Below are 17,366 nucleotides of genomic sequence, written 5' to 3'. Positions count from 1 at the left end.
CAACTAGAATTTGCTTTGTTCACTGCTGTATCCTCAGCACCCAGAACACTGTCTGGCACATAGTAGGTGCTCAAGAAATGAATGACGGAATAAACAGAAAGTTTCAAAATAATATGAACCCTGTAGTGGCTGGAATACACACAAGATGCTACAGGGCCTCAGATGAGAGTCCCGAGGGAGGGAAACGGAGTCTGAGCTGAATGGGAGGTATTTAGGCTTGGAACAGCAAAAGCAAAGGCACAGAGGCAGGAAACAAAGTCGTGTGTCTTCGCAGTTATTAAGGTGCTATTAAAAACGTAATTAATGGGAAAAGAATTTGAAAAAGAATAGGTACATGTATATATATGACTGAATCACTTTGCTGTACACCTGAAACTATCACAACATTGGGTTTTTTTGTTTGTTTGTTTTTTAATATTTGGAAACTTTATTTTAAAATATTCTTTTCCGTTGTGATTTTATTTTATTATTATTATTTTTTGGCTGTGCTGCACAGCATGTGGGATCTTACTTCCCCAACCAGGGATGGAACCCGCTCCCCCTGCATTGGAAACGCGGAGTCTTAACCACTGGACCACCAGGGAAGTCCCAACATTGTTAATCAACTATACTCCAATATAAAATAAAAAGTTAAAAAAATAAAAGAAAAAATACAAATGTAATTGAACCTGTTGGAGATGCATATTCCCAGCCTCCACCTGCTCGACAAAATCAGAAACTCAGGGATGAGGCCCAGTCATTGGTGGTGTAACAAGTCCTCCAGGTGATTCTGATGCATCCAGGTGAAGTTGGAGAACCAGTGACTCACCAGTTACTGATAACAGTTTACTGGGAGGAGTTCCCTTTGATCTGTGTTTTTATTCCTTTAAGAAATTGCTATAAGAAAATCATATTATTTATTGTTTAATATCTGCTACATGTTACAGACATATATATGGATTTATAAAATTATATTTTGTAACTATATAAAGCTGGGAAGACTGTTGGTAATGATGTGAATATGAGAGAGATTTTATATTGGCCTGTGGCACAGAATTCAGTTTACATGTTTCAAGTGGCCAAGGAGCTAGGGTGATGGCATAAAACCTTATGAGAAATTGTTCTAAGGAACGAATAAAAAGTTTGTAGTGGCAAACGTGAAGTCATCAGATGACAGCAGGTGTGACGTGAGGCATTTTTCCAGGGGCGCATCACAGATCTCGGGCTGCCTGTGGTCACCACGGCCAGCACTCAGGCAGCAGTCACTTGTGCCGTAACTGAACGCATGGGGCCTTTGGTGACAATTCCACAGGGAGGGTGTTATTCTCCCCATTTTATATAAGGGGGACCAGAGACTCGTAAGAACGTTGGTCCAGGCTCTGGCTGCTCACAGGTGGCAGAAGAAGCCCTTGAACCCACCAAAGCCCAGGCTCACTCACCGAATGCAAGCCATCTCCCCGGAAGTGAGATGCAGCCAAAGCAACCCCAACAGGAAGTGACGTAGTCCATGCCCGTTCCTCACGGGGGTGCCCTCCTGCCCTCCATATGAACGTTCCGATTATCATTATGCAGACGGTTCCAACCAACCTGGGGATCTGGCTCCTCAGGCTAAGGGAATAGATGGAAAGAGGAAGGATGATGGGGAGGAACAGCTGTGAAGGACAGCGAGGAAGATGCTGACTGAAAGGATCAACTCCATTTACAGCAGCATCAGAAAGAAGAAGTAAATCTAACAAAACAAGTGTAAGACTTATGCACTGAAAACTGCAACAGGTCGTCGAAAAAACTTAAAGATCTAAATAAACGGAAAGAAATCACAAGTTTGTGGATTGAAAGACATAATGTTGTTAAGGTGACAGCACTCCCCAAATTGATTTACAGACTCAATGCAATTCCTGTTAAAATCCCAGCTGGCTTTTTCTTTTTTTTCTCAGGAGTAGAAAAGCTGATCTTAAAATTCGTATGTAACTGCAAGGGACCAAGAAAAGCCAAAACAATCTTGAAAAAGAAGAACAAAGCTGGAGGATTCAATTTCAAAACTGTAACCATGCTGCAGAGATCAATATACTGGCATGAAACAGACAAGCAGGTCAATGGAATAGAGCTCAGAGTCCAGAAACAAACCCTTACACATGCAGCCAATTGACTTTTGACAAGGCTGCCAAGACAATTCAGTGAGGAAAAAGAACAGTCTTTCCAACGAAAGGCACTGGGATGATGGGATATCCACATGCAAGAAGATGAACGTGGACCGTTACCTCACACCACACGCAAAAATTAACTCAAAATGGATCATCGACCTAAATGTAAGAGCTAAAACTATAAAACTTCTACAAGAAAACACAGGAGTAAATCTTCATGTCCTTGGGTCAGGCAATGGTTTCTTAGATAACAAGACCAAAAGCACAAGTGACAAAAGAAAAAAACAGCTAATTGGACTACATCAAAGTCAAAGCGTGGGCTTCCCTGGTGGCGCAGTGGCTAAGAATCTGCCTGCCAATGCAGGGGACACAGGTTCAAGCCCTGGTCTGGGAGGATCCCACATGCCGCGGAGCAACTAAGCCCGTGCACCACAACTACTGAGCCTGCGCTCTAGAGCCTGCGAGCCACAACTACCGAAGCCCGCGCACCTAGAGCCCATGCTCCTCAATAAGAGAAGCCACTGCAGTGAGAAGCCCTCGAACTGCAACAAAGAGTAGCCCCTGCTCGCCACAACTAGAGAAAGCCCACGTGTAGCAACAAAGACCCAACAGAGCCAAAAATAAATAAATTAATTAATTAAAAAAAAATGTCAAAGCATTTGTGCTGCAAATTATACCAGCAAGAAAGTGAAAAGAGGGCTTCCCTGGTGGCGCAGTGGTTGAGAATCTGCCTGCTAATGCAGGGGACACGGGTTCGAGCCCTGGTCTGGGAAGATCCCACATGCCGCGGAGCAACTGGGCCCGTGAGCCACAATTACTGAGCCTGCGCGTCTGGAGCCTGTACTCCACAACAAGAGAGGCCGCAATAGTGAGAGGCCCGCACACCGCGATGAAGAGTGGCCCCCACTTGCCACAACTAGAGAAAGCCCTCGCACAGAAACGAAGACCCAACACAGCCATAAATAAATAAAAATAAATAAATTAAAAAAAAAAACACAGAGGCCCCCCATCACTGCTCATGAAACCATTGTTAAAAAAAAAAAAAAAAAAAAGAAAGTGAAAAGAAAACCCACAGACTGGGAGAAAAGACTGGCAAATCATGTATCTGATAAGGGACTTGCAGTATATAAAGAACGGTTACAACTCAACTTTTATTGTTTGTTAATATTAGACAAATAACCCAATTTAAAAATGGGTGAAGGATTCAAACAGACATTTTTCCAAAGAAGATATACAAACAGCCAACAAACACATGAAAAGATGCTTGGCATCATTTGTTATTAGGGAAATGAAAGAGGAAACCACAATGAGATAACCACTTCCCAGCCACTAGCGTGGCTATTAAAAAAAAAAAAAAAAAGGCAGACAATAAGAAGTGTTGGCAAGGAGGTGGAGAAATCAGAACCTTCCTACACTGCTGGTGGGGATGTAAAATAGTGCAGCCACTTTGGAAAACAGGCAGTTCCTCAAAGAGTTAAACACAGAGCTACCATATGACCCAGCAATTCCACTCCTAGGTCTACACCCAAGAGAAAGGAAGACCTGTGTCCACACAAACACTTGTACATGAATGTTCACAGCAGCATGATTCATAGGAGCCAAAAAGTGGAAACAACCTAAATGTCCATTAACTGATGAATGGATAAGCAAAACGTGGTGTATCTGTACACACCAATAATGGAACATTATTACGCCGTAAAAAGAAATGAAGTTTGGATACATGCCTCACCATGGATGAGTCTCGTGGACATTATGCTCCGGACACATAGGACTACGTAGTGTACGATTGATTCCATTCATATGAAACGTCCAGTAAAGGCAAATTTATAGAGACAGAAAGTAGGTTAGGGGCTGCCTGGGCTGAGAAAGGGGGTGGGGGCAGAGGGCGAGGATTGACTGCTAACGGGTACAGGGTTTTTTTAGGGGGACAAACATGTTCATGATTAGGTTGTGGGGATGTTTGCACAAAAAACTGAAAATCATTGCGTTGCACACCGAAATGAATAACATGGTGTTGAATGATATCTCAATGAAGCTATTAAAATATGTATATTATATTCAGTATCCTCACTCTGAGAAAATAGGAAAATGCATTAGGAAAATGTGGAATCTCCCTTACAGAGAACTGAAAATCATTTACGTAGATAACGCCCCCAGGAGGAGGTGGGGCCTAACCCTCTTTTCTTACGTGCGGGGATGCGTGTAGTGACTTCTTTCCAAAGAGGCCAGAGTGGACTGGTCAGGGGAGTTAACTCTACACGGAAGAAGCCGATGAACACGACCTCAGCGGGTGTTCAAGGTCAAGGTCATGGCGACCCCATGTCCCCTGGATACCACCCGGTGATAAAACCCAGGGCTTCCACTCTGTGGTCTGCTTCCCCAAACCCAAAACCCCAGTCTAACCATGAGATAAACATCACACATGCCCAAACGGAGGGAAATTCAACAAAATACCTGACCAGCCCTCCTCAAAACCATCAAGGTCACCAAAACAAGGGAAGTCTGAGCCCAGAGGAGCCTGAGGAGACGGGACAGTAAATGGAAGGTGGTCTCTGGATGGGATCCAGGGACAGAAAAGGGGCATTCGGCACAAACCAAAGAAACCCGGAGAGAGCATGGGCTTCGGTTAATAACACACCAGCATTGGTTCACTAGCTACAACAAACAAGATATCAGCAATAGGGGATCCACGTGCAGGTGACCCAGGAACTCTCCCCACTGTCTTGGCAACTTTTCTGTAAATCCAAAACAATTCAAAAGTAAGATTTTTATTTTAAAATCTCATCTGGAGGCAGCACGCAGGGTGAACGAGTGCTAGCTCAGGGGTCCCCAGCTGTGAGGCCCGGGAAAGACGCTTACCCTCCCGGGGCCCCATTTCCCCATCAGTTAAAATACTGGCGCCAGAATCGCGAGCAGTTGTGTGGGACCCTGAGGAGGCGACATGCGTGAAAGGATTTTGGAAAGTGAAATTCCTTCCAAAATCATCCACGGAAAGATGTAAGCTTCAGTGAGCTGCACCACTGACCCAAGCTAACCTCCTTTTCCTCATGTAATACTGTCACTAGGTCTTTGCCTCGGGAACCCTTCAGCCTCCAGGCGGGCTGCCCTTCCTCCTCCCGTCGTCCCCACTGCTTTCCCAATCCGGCACCGGCTCCCCTGCTGTCGCCTGGTGGATGCCCCCCTCCTGGCACCATGGGTGTCACCTGCCCACTGAGATCCCGCCATGTAAACTCCCCGTGTAAACTTCCGGATGAGGCACAGGGCTGGGGCTCACTGACCTAGAAGGCTGGCTGCTGGGGCCTGGCTGGAGCGAGGGGACCGCGTGGGTGGGGCAGGCTGGACTCGGCTTCGCCCAGCAGTTCTGACCTCGGGGTCCCCCCCGCTGCCGTCCTGGGTTCCTGGCTGCAGCGCTGAGCCACTGGAGGACACTGGGATTTCAACTACTGTTTAGAGAGCTTCTCCCCGGACAGCGGCAAGGAGAGCAGACTGGCTGCATGTCTGGGAAAACGCAGGAAGGATCCCCCGGGGGTCCCTTGCCCTCTACCCGCCCTGAGGGCAGAGACTTGGGCCGGAGAAGCTGCAGGTGTGCATCCCAGGAAGTCAGTGGGAGCAAGAGGGAAGCTCCCCCAGGGATGCCGCAAAGGTCCCCTACTGTCACCCGACCCTGACCTTCCCCTGTGCAGGCTCCCAGGAAGCACCCAGGAAGCCAGGGCTGAGCTGGAACAAAGGGCAGCCCGGGGCTGGAGGGGGCAGGGCTGCGGGGCCCGGCAAAGTGCAAGTCACGGTGAGCTGGGCGCCTGGCCCGACCCCGCCCGGAGCCCCCGCCCGCTGGGGGCCAGGCCCGGGCCGCCGGGCACTCCTGCTCCTCCGAGCGTGGGAAGCCGCACCCCGATTCCTGACACACACGAGTGCACCCCATCGCACACCAAGTCTGATATTTACTCTAAAGAGGGCGAGCATCTCTCCGTTTTATTTCTGCACGGTGATCACACATATAATTCCGTGAACCTGCACAATGTGATGACTAGTTCTGAGAGCCGCCCTTTCCTTTCACACTTAACTGGCTTGCCTCTCCCTCTGTCAGCACCCCGTAAAATTCCAGTGCAGCCTGTGTTTTTCCCGATGCTTATATAACATCCGATAAAGTTAGATGTACATGACACACCGGAGGCTGTCGCTGCTTTTAAAACGGGGTCTCCTCAGACACGGGTTCTGATGCCCCCGCTGCCTCAGCGGTGGGCTCAAGTCCCCCAGGCAGGGGGACCGCGGGATGCACTCTGCCCCCTCTCGCAGCTGTTTAGTATTAATATCAACAACGTTTGATGTGCACAGGACCAGAATGCTCCCTGTTGAGGGGAAGCCACCTGGCTTCCAGCTTTTGACCGATGCTCCATAAGCCTCCTTGAACTTACGGCTGTTTTTATTTCTTTGTAACAGAATCCCAAGAATGCTGGCATTTTTGATTTCCTGCGTGTTGCCCGATGGCTTTCCACGAGGCGGTCCCTGGAGGCCAGCAGGCTGTCCGGGCCCGGGTTCAGTCAGGCAGCCAGTGCCCTGCGTTCTTGCCGCTTCTCGGCTGTTCCCTGACCCCGGCGGGCGGGCTGGTGCGTTGTCACACCTGCGCCGGCCACAGGCCTTCGCCCCACTTCTCTTCTGTTCTGTGTTTTCCTTGTCAATGTTTAGGAGCTCTTGCTGTTACAGCTGCTGAGTCACTAGTACTGTCGTTGATCTGTCACTTGTCCGTGGACTGGATTTATGGCACCTTTTGCTACACACGAGTTTTAGTATAGCCAGCGAGAACTCTTCTGTTTTAGTCTGAACGAGGAGAGTTCTCTCTTCCGTCCTACATGGTTCATCTAATTCTCGGGACATTCTTGTAAGATTTGTATTATTTTATTATTTACTCTGAGCCCATCAAGAGACTGTTTTATCAATAATGCGGACGTCCCCTATATGAGCTCATTTAATCCTCACAACTGCGAAGAGGTAGGAACTATTGTTATGTCCATTTTGTAGATAGGAAACGGAAGCACAGAGAGGCTAAGTAATTGGCCTAAGGTCACACAGCTGGTAAGTGACAGAGCCAGGCCTCACCTGGCATCGATTCCTTGATCCCCCTTCGAAGGCTCACACCCTTGGGCTTCCCCATTTCCTCCTGGTTTTCGAATTTTTGCTGTAGTGTTGAATAGTTTCCTTAAAACGCTTTAATCTCCTGTCATTATGTATCCTTTCTGAACCTTAATCTTGTGTGTTTCTGTGTCTCGTTTTTCTTTCACAAAGAAAGTGCAAGTCAGGGTGAGCTCGGGGTCTGCTCATCGGTGTTTGCAAAGAACAGGCCGCACATACCTTCTAAGAGAAGCGTGAATATAGGTTTCTCATTCATTTCTGTTCTTCTTCATCAATTCCATCTTCCTACTTTCTTTTTGTACTTAAACTGGGTAAGTAGGCCCTCTGACTTTTGTTTTCCTATTTTAATACCGATGGCCTTTGTCTTTATTTTCCACTGAATACGGTTTTGCCGTGTCCTGGAGTTTTGAGAATGTAACATTCTTATTTTCACAGCTTTCCAATAATTTTTAATTTCCCTCTTGATGGCCTCTTTGTTTTTTATAAGTGTGTTTCCTAATATCAAAGTAGTTAACATTATATTCGTCACACCTTTATTATTTACTGCCAGTTTTCTCAGATTATGATAAAAATATGGCCGCCTTCTCTGCTTTTCTCTATTGGTTCAGGCCTTCTTTGTGGTCGAATAGATAATTTCTGTAGCCGTTCCAGGGACATATGAATGAGATGTATTATTTCTGTTCATAGATGTAAGAATCTCCGCCTATTGAATCAAATGTACTGATTTTTCCTGGGTATATTATCCAGCTGTCCTTACAATTCTGATACTTCTGCTTTGTGTGTTTAACCACATTTTGCTTTGTTCATACAAGCTTATGACTGTTTGATCCTCTTTATAATTTTTGCTTTTCTTCTTCCTCTGTTTTGATCTTAAAGGCCACCTTATCTGATGTTAATTTGGGTGGTCCTGCCTTATTTTTGTTTGCACCTGTCTGAACACCTAATTCCCTCCAGCCCTTCTTTAGCCTGCGGCTTTACATGCATTTCTCGTAAGTGAGAGAGGGAGGGTTTGTCTTAGCCGTCCTTCTGACAGTCTCTCTATTTTACTAGAAGGACTGAGACCTTCCATCGTATTCTTCCCATTACCTTTGTGTCCACTCTTCATGTCGCTCTCTCCTCTCTGATGGTCACGGTTCCTCCCTTTCCCTGCTCATCTGAAAGCTCTGCCACCAGGGAAGTCCCCGAAATGGCTTTTTAATGTGTTTTCAATTCCTGCTTCCAGCTGCGCCTCCTCAAATCTTTCTGTCCCTTCAAACATTCCGAGCGGCTCCATCACTTCCTGGTCAATTTCCGGTGCCCAAAGCTCCGTCCAGACTAACTTAGCACTTTGATCCCAGTGCAGAGCCTCCGCCAGCTCAGCTCCAGTCTGTGGCCCCAAGGAAGGGGACAGGTCTCATCCCGCCACGTCCCCCGAGGCTCCGTCCCCCTGGCGCAAGGGCTGACAGGAGGAGAAGGGACCAGGGCAGCGTCCTTCTGCTTACCTGGCGCTCCCCACGGCCTCTGGGGACTCCCAGGGGTCCCGCAGCTCCTGCCACCACACAGGTCCCAGGAAAGGAGAGACTTCCCCGCACCCTCAGTTCCAGCCCCACCCTCCAGGGCACCTTCCTCGGGTCCCCTCACCTGGCTGGCAGCTCCCCTGGTATCAGCGAGATGGTCCACAGGCCTGCTTCCTCGGAGTGTGGTCAGCTGGAGGAAACTCACACATCTTCGTGTGCAAATGGGGCCCCCTCTGCCCGGCTGTCTCTCTCTTTCTTTTCCAGCTCCATCATCTCGGATGACACAGAGGGTAGCTCAGCAAGCCCCCTGGGTGAGGAGATGTCCCTTCCCCAGGCACCCCGATCTCTCTCGGTGACTCTCGGAGCCCCCCTCGGTTGGCTTGGAGAGGTGGGGACTCCACCTTTGGGGGAGTGTCGGGGGGGGAAGGGAAAAGGCCACAGGCCCCCCTCAGGTGCATGACCTTGACTCTTACAATTGCTGCACTTTCTAGTTCCCTGTCTCCATGGCAGAGAGATGCTGGAAGCAGTTCTCTCCCTCACCTGGAGCGAGGTCTCCACGGGGCGAAGGGCCAGAGCGCACAAAGGACAGACAGAGCCCAAGGGGAGGGGGCGTTTCAGGCCCTGGGGCCCCTGGCGGGTGGCTGGAGAGCTGGCCATTCCCACACTGGCACACATGCCGGTCTCCCCTGAGTCCATCCTGGTGACGCTGGGGAGGGCTCGGCAGCCGCTCGTGGGACCGTGGAGCCACTACGGGGAACACGGCCCGGTCAAAACCACCTGCGCAACTAACTACAGCGGAGCATCATCCAGCCTTGAAAAAGGGGGGAAATCCTGGGACTGCCCTGGTGGTCTATTGGAGGAAATCCTGGGGACTGCCCTGGTGGTCTATTGGAAGAAATCCTGGGGACTGCCCTGGTGGTCTATTGGATAAGACTCAGCGCTCCCAAGGCAGGGGGCCCGAGGTTCGATCCCTGGTCAGGGAACTAGGTCCTGCATGCATGCCTCAACTAAGAGTCCTCATGCCACAACTAAGGAGCCCGCGAGCTGCAACTAAGGAGCCTGAGAGCTGCAACTAAGAAGCCCGCCTTCTGCAAGCCGGTGCAACCAAATAAATAAATTTTTAAAAAATGTTTAAAAAAACAAAGGGGTGTACCTCCCTGGTGGCGCAGTGGTTAAGAATCCGCCTGCCAACGCAGGGGACACGTGTTCGAGCCCTGGTCTGGGAAGATCCCACATGCTGTGGAGCCATTAAGCCCACGTGCCACAACTACTGAGCCCAAGTGCTGCAACTACTGAAGCCCACGCGCCTAGAGCCCATGCTCCGCAATGAGTAGCCCCCGCTCGCCGCAACTAGAGAAAGCCCACGTGCAGCAACAAAGACCCAACGCGGCCAAAAATAAAATAAATAAATAAATAAATAAATAAATAAAAATAAGGGTCGGGGAGGAAATCCTGACACCTGCTCCAACAGGATGAACGTGGAGGGCATTGTGCTGAAATAGCCAGTCACAGCAGGGCGAGTACTGTATGACTCCACTTGTGTGAGGTCCCTGGAGTCATCAAATCCACAGAGACAGAAGGTGGGATGGGGGTGTGTGCCAGGGGCTGGGGGAGGGGTGGAGAGTGAGGGTTCAATGGGGACAGAGTTTCAGTTTGGGAAGATGAGAAAGTTCTGGAGATGATGGTGGGGATGGATGCACAACAACGTGAATGTGCTTAATGACACTGAATTGTGCACTTAAAAATGATGAAGATGGTAACTTTTACGTTGTGTGCGTGCCTAAGTTCTCCACTCAATTCCACTGCTAAACTCGGCTCTGAGCTGTGGACACCATCGGGGAACCAGAGCTACTCTTCCCATCAAAGCAGGGGCCTTCTTTGTCACGGGGGCATGGAGAGAACCCATTTCTCCAGACTCTTCCCTACCCGTGCCTGACAATTGTGGACTCCAGTTTCGCTGAGAGTCGTTTTCCTACATCATTGCGGCTAATAATGAGACTCAACTCATGTATGTCTCAACCAGACTCCATGTAGTTATTTCCTTGGAACCATCAGTTGCCCTTTAATATGGACCTTAACTCTGACTAGAATTCAGCACAGTGTAATTTCTGTTGCCCTTACCCTCCGCCCCCTTTTTTTTCTATTTTAATCAGAAAATATAAATACTGAAAAAAAAAAAATCCCATCCACATGGACCCAGTAATGTAGCAAATGCATGGACACCCTCTACTGAGCCCCCTGCCCTGGGTACTGGGGCGGGAGCCGCAGTGGACAAAAGGCAGAGGCGACCCTCGCCCTCACAGAGACCCCACCCCACAGGGACAGGGACGGCAGAGGCTCTCGGGGAGCTGGGTGGAGGCCCTGTGCGGTGGGTCAGGGGAAGTGGCCCCAGCACTTGTCCAGGTGTGAACCAGCTCCGGTTTTAAGTGAGCAAGGCCGGACTTGCTGAGAGACACGGGTGGAGGAAGATAAAGCCGCATCAGGACAGCGGTAACCTCTGGGGGCGGGGAGAGGAATAGATGGGGGGCGGGGAGAATGCACCAGGGGCTTTCTAGGTACGTCATTTCTAAAGCTGGGTGGAAGGAACACAGGTGTTAAGTATTTTTGTATATTTTTATATGCCTAATATATTTCATTGTTTAAAGTTAAGACTATTTTTTAGAGCAGTTTTAGGCACAGCAAAACTGGGGGGGAAGACTTAGGGAGTTCCTGTGCACGCCCTGCCCCCCCACATGCACAGCTTCCCCACCATCAACACCCCACCAGACGGTACATCTGTTACCACCGAGGAAGCTGCGTGGACACGTCATCACCACCCAGAGCCCATAGTTTACATAAGGCTCACCCCTGCTCTTGTATATTCTGTGGGTTTGGACAGATGTATCATGAGCTGTATCTATCATTATCATATGGCACAGAGTATTTTCTCTGCCCAAAAGAAGAAAAATGTAGCTTTCGAGGTGTCTGTGTGACATCCAAGCTAAGTGTCCGGTGGTCATGGGAGTGTTGCTGGGTCAGAGCCCCACTGTAGACACGGGCTCCCCTGCGGGGTGAAACTGAGAGCCAAAGAAGGGAAAACAGGATTGAATCCTGGAAGCCACGGGCTCGAACATAGGGGGAGAGAGGCAATGGATTCAGGCGCAGCTTCAGCAGAGCAATTTATCTGTGCAACCAAAGAAGTGAGGGAACCATTAGGTACTAGCAGCCTCACTGGGGCGTCACTGTGAACAGCACAGGACTGGAGCAGCCCGCAGGCCTGACAGGTCAGGACCAGTTAAACAAATGAAGGCGCAGCCATTCGAGAAATAGCTTCAGATCTGTAAAAAGGGCAGATGTTCATAATATATTCATACATAAGGAACACAAGTTTTAAAATAGTATATTTTGTATAATTCTATTTTTTTTTAAAGTATTACCCTGGGTAGGTGTAGGAAGCACTTTTTAAAAAAAAATTTATTTATTTGGTTGCGCCGGGTCTTAGTTGTGGCATGTGGGCTCCTTAGTTGCAGCTCACCAGCTCCTTAGTTGTGGCATGCGGGTTCCTTCGTTGTGGCATGCGAACTCTTAGTCGCGGCACGCAAACTCTTAGTTGCAGCATGCATGTGGGATCTTAGTTCCCTCACCAGGGATCAAACCCAGGCCCCCAGCAGTGGAAGCACAGTGTCTTAACCACTGGACTGCCAGGAAAGTCCCTACAATTCGATTTTTATAAAAGATTTTGTTTGCACAGGGAAATCATGTGGGCAGATGAATTAAAATGTTAATATAATCTCTGGGATGATGCGAGGTTTGTTCTTTTTATTTATCTGCCTTTGTAAAGGTTTCTGCAATGAACACAAAGTACTTACGAATATGAAAAGGAGAAGGGCCTTCCACAGGGAGCGGGTCCTGTCATTTCCCGGGACGCTGAGAGAGGAGTGGGTCCCACGGCAGGGAAGCCGTGCTCCGTCCGGGGCAGCCAGCATCTGGGCTCCACCGGGCCAGGCCTGGGAGACAGACGGGCACGTTGTCGGCCCTTCCCAGTGCGAGGCAGGCGAGGCGTAGGGAAGCCTCCCTGCCTGCGGGTCTGAGCGCGGGTTCCTCCGACACAGCAGGGTCCAGAGTTCTCTCCTTCCCTCGAGGGGTGGATTTGGGGGAGCCCCCAACCCCTCCACCCCCGGGACATAGGAGACTCCACGCCTCAGGCAGACGGCTGTGCACTCCCCCTGCCCTTAGCCTCTGACGGTGTCTCCAGCTTTCTGCCAAGGTCCCCTTACACCAGCCTGGCCAAGACCCCAGCCCACATCTCTCCCCTCGACAGCCCCCCTCACATCCTCTGCAAACACTGCAAAGTGTTTGAGAGCCGCTGGTTAGGTGCGACCTCTTGGCCACCTGCGTTCTCAGGTCTCAGACACCATCCACAATGGCCCCCGGTCAGAAGATACACATAAAAGTCCCCCTAGGCTCCTCGGTGCCAGCAGCCCTCGGCCCTCCATCTGCGGCGTAGGGGTGGGGAGGGGCCTGAAGCACAGTCTTGGCCTCGGGCCCCGAAAAGGCAGGACCGAGATAAAGGCTCCTGGGCAGGACCTCGCCGGGATTGCAAGCCCAGGGGACATGAGATGGGGAAGGGGAGCCCACAGGAGGACGGGTGCTGCGCTGGTGACCACGCCACCCCGGATGCGGGCTGCTGCGGACCACGTGGGGGCCAGCCTGGAGGCTGGGCTGCTGCAGGTCAGGCACCAGGGTCGCTGGTTGTGGCTCGTGGCACAAGCACTGGGGTCTCTGGACAGAGGCTGGTCGACCACTGGACAAGTCTTCCACGACCTGGTTTGCTCGGCGCTCCCCCTGGTGGCCACTGGCATGAAACGCAACGCTGTGCGCCCACTCCCGAGGTCATCCGCTCGGGCCACCCCCAGACCTCCGCACGTCTGATTTCCCGGTCTCCCTTCTACGCCCCGGCCCCCCAGCACAGCCTTCACCACCACCCACATGTCTGCGTAGACCCTTACCCTGGACCTCTCCCCTCCACGCAAAGGCAATGACTGTGCACAAGCTCTGCCCGCCTTGCAAACGGGGTCTTGCGTGCGACCCAGGAAGAGCGAGGTGATCTGGGGTGTGTGTGTGCGTGGGTGATCTGGGGTGTGGGGTGTGTGTGTGTGTGTGTGTGTGGTCTCCTCTCTGACACCAGGCAGGGTTGCTGCAGGATCAAACCCCCAGAGCAGCACGGACACAGGGTCACAGCAGTGCAGCGACACCCGTTCTGCACGTCCTGTGCCCTGATTTCTGATTTTGTTCCCAGGCCGCCGCAAAATTCTTTTTACAAATAGTCATTTTTCACCAATTCCGTTCTGCTTAAATCAGCCAGAGTCCTTTCCATTCGTGGCAGGCTTCAAAAATGGCCACAGGGATTCCTCCCCCCGCCCCCCCCGCCCCCCCGTTGTGAGCACAGGGTTTCGTGGTAGGTCGTTGCCGTGCTTCCCCACCTTGAACCTGGACTCGGTCCACGGGACGCTGGCAGATCTGATGCCACAGGGCTGAGGGGTGAGCGCCTGGGGCTTGTCCTCTGAACAGGGCTGGGCCGGCAGTCGACGGCAGAATGTCAAGCAAACCCACAAGCACAGGTGAGGCCACCTCAGGCCACTGAGCACCAGCCACACTGAGCCAGAGCAAAGCCACCCAACTGGACCACAGAATTATGAGAAATAATACGTGTTCATTGTGTTAAGCCACTGTCTTTGGAGTGGTTTTGTTACACAGCAAACGTGAGCTCATACACGATGTCTAGCAACGGAGAACCCTACCCGATCCACCTACATCCTATTCCTCTCCAAGTCATGTGGGTTTTCGCTCCTCCCTACCTCTTGGAAGCAGTTATTTTCTCCTCTATGTTTCAATGGGTGTCCCTGCAGCCATTTATGCCGCCTCCCATCTTTTCTCCAACCCGCCAGTTCGATCAGGCCACCCGCTCTGCTTCGAACCTTCTTACGGCTGCTAGAGGGCCTCCCCCAGCCTTCCTCGCTGCTCACTTTGTCCCCACACGCCGACCTTTGGTCAGGCAGGGCTGGTGCCGAGAGCCTGTGTCCATCACGGGATGGACGCGCTCACACGTGCACAGACACGCGTAAAACAGTCTCTGCGCGCAAGCAGAGTCCTTGCTATACCTGCATCTTGCGGCGGTTCGTCAGGGCATGGGCTCGGGACAGCCTGCCTGAGATGAAGCCTGACGCAGGCAGTGACCACTGTGAGATTCAGCAAGTTACTTTCGTCTCTCACAGGTGGCTGCGAGGTTCACACAAGTTCACACACTTGAGATTCTTGGAAGTGCAATGGCACAGGACTGCACACAGTGTCTGCCTGGAATGCGGACGTAACCACCATCATCACTGTCACCACCACCATCACCACCACCATCACCATCACCACCACGACCACCACCACCATCACCACCATCATTGTCACCATCACCATGACCATCACCATCATCACCACCACCACCATCATCAATGTCACTGTCATTTTCCACAAATATTTGTTGAGCACCTGCTCTTTGCCAGGCACTGTCCTAGGAGCTACGGACACTATTAACAAGACAGATTCCTGGCTTGAGAGAGCTGACACTTTAGTGAGGTGAGTAGAGTAACAAGTAAAAATATAAACAGGGTAATTTCAGAAACTGGTTACTGCGCTGCAAAAAGCAAACGGTGGTGGGACAGAGAATGACTGCCGTGTCGGCGGTGCCTCTGTCGTTGCAGGCGCCCCCTGCCACGGGGCCTTTGCACATGCTAGTCCCGGTCTTAGAACATCCTCCCCTCCTTCATTAACCTGGTCAGCGGCCACTCATTTTTTCCTGACTTTGGTCCCGTCACCCCCGCCACAAGCCCCCCCACAAGCAATAACATCGTCCACCTCTCTTTTGCGGCATTCGTCATACCTGTGTGTTTATCAGTCTTGTCTGAAGTGTACACTCGGTGAGGGCAGCCAAGCCTCTCTCTCGCTGCTGTACCCCCAGCACAGCAGGTGCTTAACAGTTTTGAATAACAAACAAAGCTGGAGAAAAGACCAAATCTGAAGTCAAACATTACCGTTTCTTGAAATTTATCCATCAGCTTCTGGCCTAGGAAACATCTCAGAGGAGGAGACGCCTTCCCTAGACCCTGCCTCACACCAAACCCCTCTTCCCTGCGTGCGTTCCAGGTGTTCACCCTGAATCCAATCATAGAGAAACTTGGGATTTTTCCTTCTCTACCCTGGTTGGCTGGAGGCCTGGCTCTTCTCGCCCACAAAAGACCCTCCAGGGCCGCCCTCAACACAAGAGCGTGAAGGCCCCTGGGGGCAGAAGTCAGAGGGAGACCAAGGGCAGCCTTTCCCCCAGGGTCCCTTTGTCTCTCCTTTGGGGCCCGATGCCCCGCCCACTCTCAAGGGAAAGGCTGGTCTCACCAGCCCCAGGAGGAGCCTGGGGGGCTCCTCGGGGCAGTTTGCCTGGAGGAAGTGGGTGTAGGACTCATCTCCCTGCTCCCATCAGAAGGGAGCTGGGCTTCTCCGGGTCAGGGTCAAGTGGGCACCTGGGGACCCTGTGAGCTCCTGCGCTTAGGCTTTCCTCAGGCCCTCAAGTGCCCGTCACTGCGCAAAGGGCATTTTCCCCACAAGAGTTGTGTGAGAAGGTACTACTCTGATCTTCAATGGATGGAAACTGGAGGCCCAGGAGGGCGAGGGGACCTGCCCAGGGCCACACAGCAAGAGTGAGAAGTACCTCGTTTGCCAAAGCAGAAAAAACATGTGCTCCCCAAAATATTCCAAAACTAAGAATTGTACAGACCTTACATTCTGTGTGTTTACTAGCCGTTTGATGAAATGTCTAAGAGCAGAACCGTCGCTGGGGAGGCGCTGCTGACCCGGGGACACCGTCCACATCCGGGCTAGCTGATCCCAGGAGGGCGAGGAGCACGCGTCCCTGGTGGCCTGGGTCCGCCGCTGCGTGCGCCTCGATGCCTGGCTCTTCCGCGGTTCATCTGTGCGCTGGGGCCACACGCGACGGCCTGCAGGCCAGGTCCGGTCCACAGCCTAGAGATTAAGAACGGTTCTTACGTTTTAAGTGGATTGGAAAAGAAAAGGCTATTTTGTGACATGTGAAAGTTACAAGAAACTCAAATTTCAGGTGCATCGTACCGGCCCCGTCTACTTTCCGTGGCATGACAGCAGAGCCGAGCAGCTGTCAAAGGCGCTGCCGTAGGGTCCTGAACGGAGAAAGTGGGCACCGTGTGGTGCCCTGGACGTCCTGTCCGATTTCCTCTGACACGACGCTACAGACGAACAGATGATGTGTTCGTGACCGTGTGGAAGGAAGCTGGGATCCTCACGAGTAAACAAGCTGCTTATGTAACAGGCATCTGTTTCCCGAGAATCCCCCCAGGTTTCACATCCTTCCTGAACTGACACCCTTTTGTCACATGCTGGCTCCTCTGATGGCGACTGAATAAATGTCGATGTGTGCTCTGCACCAACTTGTCTAAGAATTGTTATTTTAGCACATTCTCAGTGGAAGGGAGGATTCGCGTCTCCAAAATCCTGATGTGACAAGGAGCCGGCCTGTGACTGGAGAAGGGCCCCCCGCCTCAGCCTCGCTCACCACCCCACACCCACCTCC

The 17,366-nt window shown here is 51.3% G+C and overlaps 1 long non-coding RNA gene across 1 annotated transcript; it reads right to left on the bottom strand.

Annotated features, from left to right (window-relative positions):
- Window positions 1–296: 296 nt before the first annotated feature.
- LOC309650133 lies at window positions 297–16,530 on the bottom strand. Its single transcript, XR_014257428.1, has 4 exons — window positions 12,592–16,530; window positions 8,868–9,016; window positions 1,419–1,587; window positions 297–876 (listed from the first exon to the last, which is right to left on the bottom strand). It is a non-coding gene; the product is annotated as an uncharacterized lncRNA (long non-coding RNA).
- Window positions 16,531–17,366: the final 836 nt, after the last annotated feature.

The sequence above is a fragment of the Balaenoptera physalus genome (assembly GCF_965194825.1).
Source record: "Balaenoptera physalus genome assembly, chromosome: 20".
Taxonomy (NCBI): Eukaryota; Metazoa; Chordata; class Mammalia; order Artiodactyla; family Balaenopteridae; genus Balaenoptera; species Balaenoptera physalus.
This window is presented reverse-complemented; position numbering and strand designations above follow the sequence as displayed.